This window comes from Protopterus annectens, chromosome 4.part1, assembly GCF_019279795.1.
Source record: "Protopterus annectens isolate FY-2018-M chromosome 4.part1, PAN1.0, whole genome shotgun sequence".
Classification (NCBI taxonomy): domain Eukaryota; kingdom Metazoa; phylum Chordata; order Ceratodontiformes; family Protopteridae; genus Protopterus; species Protopterus annectens.
Genome location: NC_056734.1, coordinates 957,467,618 through 957,475,721, shown reverse-complemented (window position 1 = coordinate 957,475,721; position 8,104 = coordinate 957,467,618). Strand labels below are relative to the sequence as shown.

Below are 8,104 nucleotides of genomic sequence, written 5' to 3'. Positions count from 1 at the left end.
ACATCACTTAGTAGTATTGTTTCTTGTGGACTTGTTGCGGATATCCAGTGTATGATACCTTCTAGTATAGCTGTATTGTCACCAGGAGGGATGTAAAGAACAGCAATACATATTTGTTTACAATTGTTTAATTTCAGGAACCTAATAAGAAGAACTGCTGAAATGAATTTTGTTATCGGTTTGCTGTAAAGAGAAATGTGGTAGTTGTTGGGAAATATTAAAGCACTACCACCCCCCTTCTTCTTTATATGGTCATTACAGATAATATTATAGCCAGGAGTTATAACTTCAGAGTTGTTTATGCTGGGTTTAAACCAGGTTTCAGTTACAGCAAGAATATCAGGCTTATGTTGGTTAATCCTGGCATGTATTAGCACTTGTGTTCAGGCATAAGGCAACATTCTGGTCAGAGCTGCTCATCGTTTGGCGATGACACCAGAGACTTTGAGAGATTTTTGCTAACATCTGAAGCCATCCTTTACAAGAAAAATGAATTTAAGTATAATTTTGCACTTGCATTGCTTGTTTTTATTATACTATGAAAGATTTCTGTGTTATTTATTGCTTTTCTGTACTTCTTTAAAATTTAAAGTTACACTTATAAACTGCTGTAAGAGTTGTTCTTTTGCATTTAAATACACTATCTAGTGTTTTTTAAATTAGTATTAGGCATCTGTTTGGATTCCTTAGCACTTGGGCTCCAAACTAGTAATTTTATATGAACAGGGTCAAAGTCTGCACTCCTGTGGTAGGAGGAGGGAGGGTTGGTCTAATGGTTAAGGTGTTCACCTCATAGACACAAGGTACAGAGTTTGATTATCACATTTGGAAAGTTATCTAGACTTAAAATGGTCCAGAAGGGCAGCTAGCCTAGTACTTACCTATGAACCTAAAGATGACTGATTTCATCTATCTGAGCTGAGAATTGCTGGTGGAAAGCTTATTGTGTGCTTACCTGATTGCCCTTAAGGCATAGCTAGTGTAAAACTTGCTTTTTCTGCTTGTATATAAGCCTCACAATTTATGAAGTTGCTCTTCCCATAGTATTAGCTGTGGTTACAACCACCAGGGACTCAGTCATGCACTACTCATGGAGCAACTGGTTTGCACAGAGAGCAGCATTGCTGCATTTAGTTAGGACTATTTAGGTCTAGATTAAATTATTATACCACTTAGGACTATTGCTGCTCAAAGACCTTCTGGTTTGGGTGCTGGGTGGTATCACTGGATAGGCTAGTTGTAGATTACCCCCATCTCTTGTCTGGTTGCAAACAACCTCCACTCTTATCCCTTGCACATTAAACATTAGAAACCATGGATGGGCACTTTCCTGCTATCTCTGCATCTAGCCTGGTATATATGGGCATCCTGAGGCAATGTAGCAATTGCCTCATGTACACTAACAGCCACTTAATTCTGGCACTGACAAATACAGTTTGTGAGAGATGTAGTTGCACAGTGATACTGGAGACTAGACAATCACATACAGACAAAAAATCAGCAACAAACAGGTTGTCAGTGACACACACACACCACTCACCTCAGTTATCAAGGACCAGGCACAAAGACCCACATATGCCAGTGTGCTCACATATAACTTACCCAGTATTTTGGTCATAGGAGACTCCATTGTGAAACATGGTGATGTCTATTTTACTAGGCTGAATAAGGAGAAGGCTACTTAAATCACTCATGATCCAGCTCAATACCATACACATAGGTGATTTTAACTATCCCTCTATTAAATGGGAGGAATAGATGACCTCTAACATGCAGGCCCAAAGATTTATTGTTCTTGTAAACTCAAGTGCCCTGGAACAGCTAGTGTGCACTCCCACTAAGGAGTACTGATTCCTTGGACCTGGTACTCACAATATGAGAGAGAGTGCACCACCCCTAAGTGGGAGTCCTCACTGGGAAGATCAGATCACAAAGTAGTCTCCCCTGAAATAAAATTAAAATTAGACCACCCACCTAACCCCAAAAACTTTAAGAACTTTTCTAAGACAAACTGTCTCCTGTTAAGTGATAGCATAGCTGGTTCCTAAGCTCTGCCAAACCCAGACAATACAGAAGCCTATGTGGACACATACACAAAAGCCCTGTATAACCATATAAACAACTGTACAGAAACTGCAATACCAGACCGAAATAAGCCCAGGTTAACCTGCAAAAGCAAGCCAACCTTGTGGATTCATGGTATAAATAGATTATACGTCAAAAGAAAGAAAATCCTGCTGAGAAGTAAGAGCGAAAGTGCACAACAGAGCAAAAAAATCCCTCATTAGTCTAAACAAGTGAATCAGAGATCTAGTCAAGTCTGTGAAATTAGACTTTGAGGAAAAAATAGCCTCCAAAGCTAAGGATAACCATAAGGCATTTTTCATTTATGTCTACAATCTTAAGGGCACCATCTAACAATATATGGAGCTAGTTGTAGACAGCATCACCTATACTCACCCAGAAGATATAGCAAATCTACTGGCAGATAAATTCAGCTCAAATTTCATCTCCATATCACCCCAAGTTATCCCCCAAGAAATATACTCCACCACTTCCCCACCAATTATCACCAAAGAACAAGTTGTCACTGCATTATCTAAAGCTAAAAACATGGTTTTGATGGGCTATGACACTATATGTGGTTGAATCTTAAACAGCTTGATTCAGGACCTATCAGGTCCATTAGGATCTTTCTTTAACCACAGCCTCTGGACCGGCTTTGTCTTGGTAGAGTGTTGGACAGCAGCAGTCATCCCTCTCTATAAAATGGGACCATCAACTGACCCAGGAAATTAAAGAACTATAAGTTTTATTAGTCTTATACATAAAGCCATGGAAAGAATAATCATTGACCTGATAAATAATGACATAAAAAACCTCTAGACATTGGATCCAACCCAGTTTGGCTTTGTCAAGGGCAGGTCATGCCTACTAAATCTGGTTGACTTCTTTGAGAAAGTCACTAGGGCAATGGATGTGGGTAAAATGGTGCATACCACTTACTTTGACTAGGCATTTGACACAATTCCTTCCCTGGTATTATAAATAAACTCACATATGTCACAGGACAGGGGCAATCTGTGAAAAACTGAAGGTATAGGCACAAGCCTATGCATTCCTCATGCCCCTTAGGACCATATATCAGATAAAATGTTGTTACTTTGCTTAGGTTTGTAAGTAAGGGCTGTTAAGCCATTAACCTAGTAATCTCCTATGAGCCTATAAACAGTATAATCCTAACAGTCAAAGACCCAAAAATAGGGACGATTTTTAAATATTGCTCTCAAAAACTTAGATAGCTGATAGAATAACAGATTTTATGTTAGCATAATTTTTGAAGGGTATGAAGTCTGAAACTCAAATGTCTGTCATTATTTTCTGACTTCAATCTTTAATGACTTGCCAATGATTTGCCAGAAAATCACAATTTTATGAAAAATCTGGACATTCTGCAAAAATCTGTACAGTTGAGAGGTACCTTTATCCATTTCTGATGTTTTTCTGTACCTTAGGCTGCTTACATAACATCATTTTCTTTCTCGCTTTCTGCCAGTCAGCTAAACCACAGCCTGTGTAGTGCATTAACTGCATACAACATCCTTGCATTCTAATCCTTTATCTTATTCTCTTGGCAGTACTTGACTTTCTTGTCATTGTATACTGGACATTATTGTTAATTCACATTTTCTGTTGGGCAAAACATCTGTGTCTTGATGATTACTTGTCTAGAAAATCAATTTAAAAATGAGAACTTCATGTTTTCCTTCTCTGGATTTAACTAATATCCCTACATATCTCTTGTGTTGGGATTTATTGTTTCATTAAATATCAAAACAGTTTGAGTGCTATCTTCAGTGCTAAATGAACACTAACTGTAACGTAACATGCCAAACTTTCCTTTTTATACCATGCTGTGTCTCTGCCATCAACAGTTTCAGTCTCTCTCTCGCTCGTTCTCTCTCTGTCTTTCTCTCTCTCGTACACACACGCAGTCACACTCAATGTCTTTTTCTGAGGTGTAGTCTGAGCTTCATTTTTTCCACACTAGCACTTTTTAACATTTCTTTTTCTTTTCTTTTTTTTAAGCCAATTGGAAATAAATGGCAGACTTCTCTTTCTAGGCACAAGTGGCTGTTTAAGCAATGTATTTAATAACAGTAACTTAATTACTCCAGACAAAGGACTTAAGTCAGCATGAAAGCTTGAGTAATTGCAAAATCTATGTTGGTCCAATAAAAGGTATTATATCACACATGTATACCACCGTCTTTGTGTTCCTGTACTGTGAATGGGATTTCTGGCTTTACTACTTATACTAAAACTTTTTCTGTAAACTTACAGTACAAGCTGTTTCACTTATTATATACCATACCTTCACATATTCCATAGTGTGTGTGTGTGTGTGTGTGTGTGTGTGTGTCTTGGCGTGTCTTGGCTGTATGTGTGTGTGTGTGTGTGTGTGTGTGTGTGTGTGTGTGTGTGTGTGTGTGTGTGTGTGTGTGTAAATGTTGGCAGTTGAAATAAGAAGTACTAAACAATGAGTAGAAGTTGAAAGCGTAAGTAAAATTGCCCAAAAGACTAAGTTGTTGTTGTTGTTGTTTTTGTTGTTGTGTCTTTCAGCTTTTCCCGGTTAGGGGTCGCCACAGCGGAACTCCAGTCCACTAATGATTGGTAGTTGATTTGTAAGTGCCGAGTTACCAGCCCTGACGCACAACCTTCAACGAAGGTACACCCATTCACGCATGTCTCCACGCAGAAGACGCTCTGGCTGAGAATCGAACCAGACAGCGTCTTACTGTGAGGCGACAATGCTACCGCAGCACCACCACAGCAGGTGCCCAAAAGACTAAGTACTACTGTTTAAATGTTTTTGAATCTGTTTTGGAGCTTTTCTCCATGAACCTCTGTGAAAATAGGTCATTGGTTCAGTCAGATGTTCCCAGTTCTCAAAGGGAAATAAATAAATAGAAGAAGGGTCAGTTACATTGATGAGTACACACCTGCATAGTCCATCCATTCCTGTTTTTGGAAAGGGTTGGCCACAAATAGGTTTTTCATAGGAGGGAATGCACTCACTTAATGTGGGAGACTTGACCACAATCCTGGCCCCTGTAGAAGTTGTACATATTGTACACAGCAGGTTTTCAAATTGTCCTAATTAGTGGATGTCAACTAAAAGAATCTGCAGTCTCTGTCAGCTCAACAAGCAAAGCAGATCCTTGTAAAGGGCACAATTCAACAGGAGAACAAAGTGAGCTGATCCCTCAGTACTGATCGTAATGAACCATACAACCTTCAGAGTGCAACTAAACATGAGGAAAGCAGTGAACTGATCCCTGGGTCCAAAACACCTCCACACAATACTGCACCTGAGGTAGGTAACAAGGCAGACCCACACACGGTGAGCTCACAACTGTCATGGCCAGGTGATGGAGAAAATCAGGCCTTAATCACAGTCTGGGTGAGATGTCATCCATCTCCTAGGAACTGATGTTCCAGTAGGATGGCTGTTGAGATTCTCACAAGTGCTGAGATCTGAAAGTATATATTTGTACACTGGTAAATGTAAAGTACAGCAAAGCCAAGACTTTTATTTCCTCTTCTCCCAGTCTCTGTACATGAGGGTTGTCAGTCTGCAGACACATTATATCCATTGCTTTCACAAATGTAAGATATGTTGTAACTGTAAAAGTTCCGACCCTATAGCCAGTATAAAATGTTGAATCATCTTGTGGTAGTACAATTATCTCAACCCTTTTTGGGCCATTGCTGCTATTTAAAAAAGACCAAGTATCACAACTATGTCAAAAAGGTGATGTAGTTGTGGAGACAGGTTTGAGTCTGTCACTGACAACATACCTCATGAGAAAAAAAATCAACCTTATTGACTTTCAGAAGCATTTCCTGAGCATGAGTGTATACTTCCCTAAAGGCAACAACATGCATCAAACAGAATTTCTGATTACAAGCTTTGTATAATCTTTTTGGCAAAAGCTTAGGAACCCTTGCAGGAAAATTTAGTGAAGGGAAACCACTGGTGCTGAAACACTGACATTTTTGCTGTAATTGCAAAAAAATCAAACATAATTTGCAAACCTAGATATAACAGCTTTAAGAGCTTCCAGAGTAATTGCTCATGTTTAAAAAAGGCCATCGGATATAGCTTTAGCCTCTCCATCCTCTGGTATTACAGAGGACTGATAATGTTTCTGTCTTCCCTTTTTTTAAAATATCCTTCAATTTAACTTTTAGTAGGGTGGAATAATATTGTAACTCAACTTCTACTATTTCAGGTTTAAAAAAGGCATCCAGAATGGACATTAAAAGGTGACTTTATTATAGGTTCATAGGTTGGTACTAGGCTATCGGCCCTAGGACCTATACAAGTCTAGCCATAACAATTCCCTGGATATTTCTTCCCACAATATTTACTTCTCTGGACCCCTGTCTAGCAGGGCGACTGACATGATCCCCGGGGTGAATTTCCTATCTCCCATCCAATCATCAAGGTTCCTTTTGAAGAGGGCCAAGGAGGCGCAATTCTTGACATGTATGGGCAGTCTGTCCCAGAGTATGGGGAGTCTCTGGGTTAGGAACCTATCCTTCCAGCATGTTTTGTTCATTGCAATGACAAGGTTTAGATCCCTGGAGCGCGTGGCTCTGAGGGATTGGGATTTCTTTAAGTGGAGCATGTCCAACAGCTCAGGGTTTGACATGGCCTTGTATGTTAAGCAGAGATCGCCTCTGAGTAGACAATATGCCAATATGATGATAATCCCAACTTTGACTGTTAGATCACGTTAAATTATCCAGACCTTTACTAATTTATTGCAGTTCTGACATCGACACTTCAAACTGTAGAAAAGTCAAGCCATTATCCTGTGATCCCAAACCTTACTCTAATGAACATGAGCAACTGTTGGCGTTGCTCTGTGTTATTTCATCTTGGTTTTCCCAAAGACCACTAGTCGAGAGATTACCTTTGAAAAGGCTGTTACTGCCTTTATAATATTTAAAGCTGATGCTACACACTTCTTGTATTGAAATACAGATTAAATATACAAGGGCAGAGCATGTGACCCTTGGAAAACAACCAAGTGGAAGTCCTAGTGTAATGATTTTAATAGCAAACTAAATTAATAATAATAATAATAATAATAATAATAATAATAATAATAATAATAATAATAATAATGACGATAATAATACCCAATTGTTAAAAAATAGGGAGTAATGTCTTGTTAAATAAGTTACTCATGGTTACACAGTGGGCAAATAAAGATTGAGGGGATCAAAACTTGTAATACAGTAACTACAGTACAGCTTTAACCCTCTATGCCAATTGCCAGAATAAACAAAAGGAACAAACTTGCCTCTGGATCAAACCCATGATCTCATCTCTCAGGTTTGAGCAAATAGCAAGAGCCATAAGAAGAACCAATGAGATGCCTTAAGCCCATTCCCATATTCACAAGTGATTACATAGCAGACTACTATTTCTGACCTAACCACTCTGAGAAATCCCAAAGGTGCACAAAAATAAGACAATAAAGCTTGTTCCTGCTTGAATCTATCACTTCTATAACTTTAAAAAACATAAGATTAACATTGCTTGCTTCCTGCCAGAATCTGGTAACTCTAGAATTTAAAAATAAAGAGAACAGACCAAAAAAAGGGTTATACACTAGCTGATGGTTCCTTTAGTCATCCAGAAGGCTTAGTTCAATGTATTGAAATTAATTGTGAGTTACTGAGCTAATCCTATGTTTAGGCTATGCCATATTAAGCACAATTCTAGGCCCCTCCCCACTTTCACAGATAATTAACTAGCAAGCTAACATCCCACTAAATAAATAAATAGGACAAGAAAATAAGATTTGCTTGCTGCCTAAAGCTAGACTTTTTAGACAATGAATGTGTCTTTCGGCTTTTGCCCAGTTAGGGGTCGCCACAGCGGAACTCCGGTCCGCTAATGATTGGCAGTTGATTTTTACGTGCCGAGTTGCCAGCCCTGACGCACAACCTTAAACGAAGGTATGCCCATTCACGCATGTCTCCACACAGAAGACGCTCTAGCTGAGAATCAAACCGGACAGCGTCT

The 8,104-nt window shown here is 39.0% G+C and overlaps 1 protein-coding gene across 1 annotated transcript in view; it reads left to right on the top strand.

The window, feature by feature from the left end:
- PRSS56 (serine protease 56) overlaps positions 1-8,104 on the top strand; it is a 2,212,799-nt gene that overhangs the window by 1,667,605 nt on the left and 537,090 nt on the right. The gene's annotated exons all lie outside the window — the stretch shown is intronic.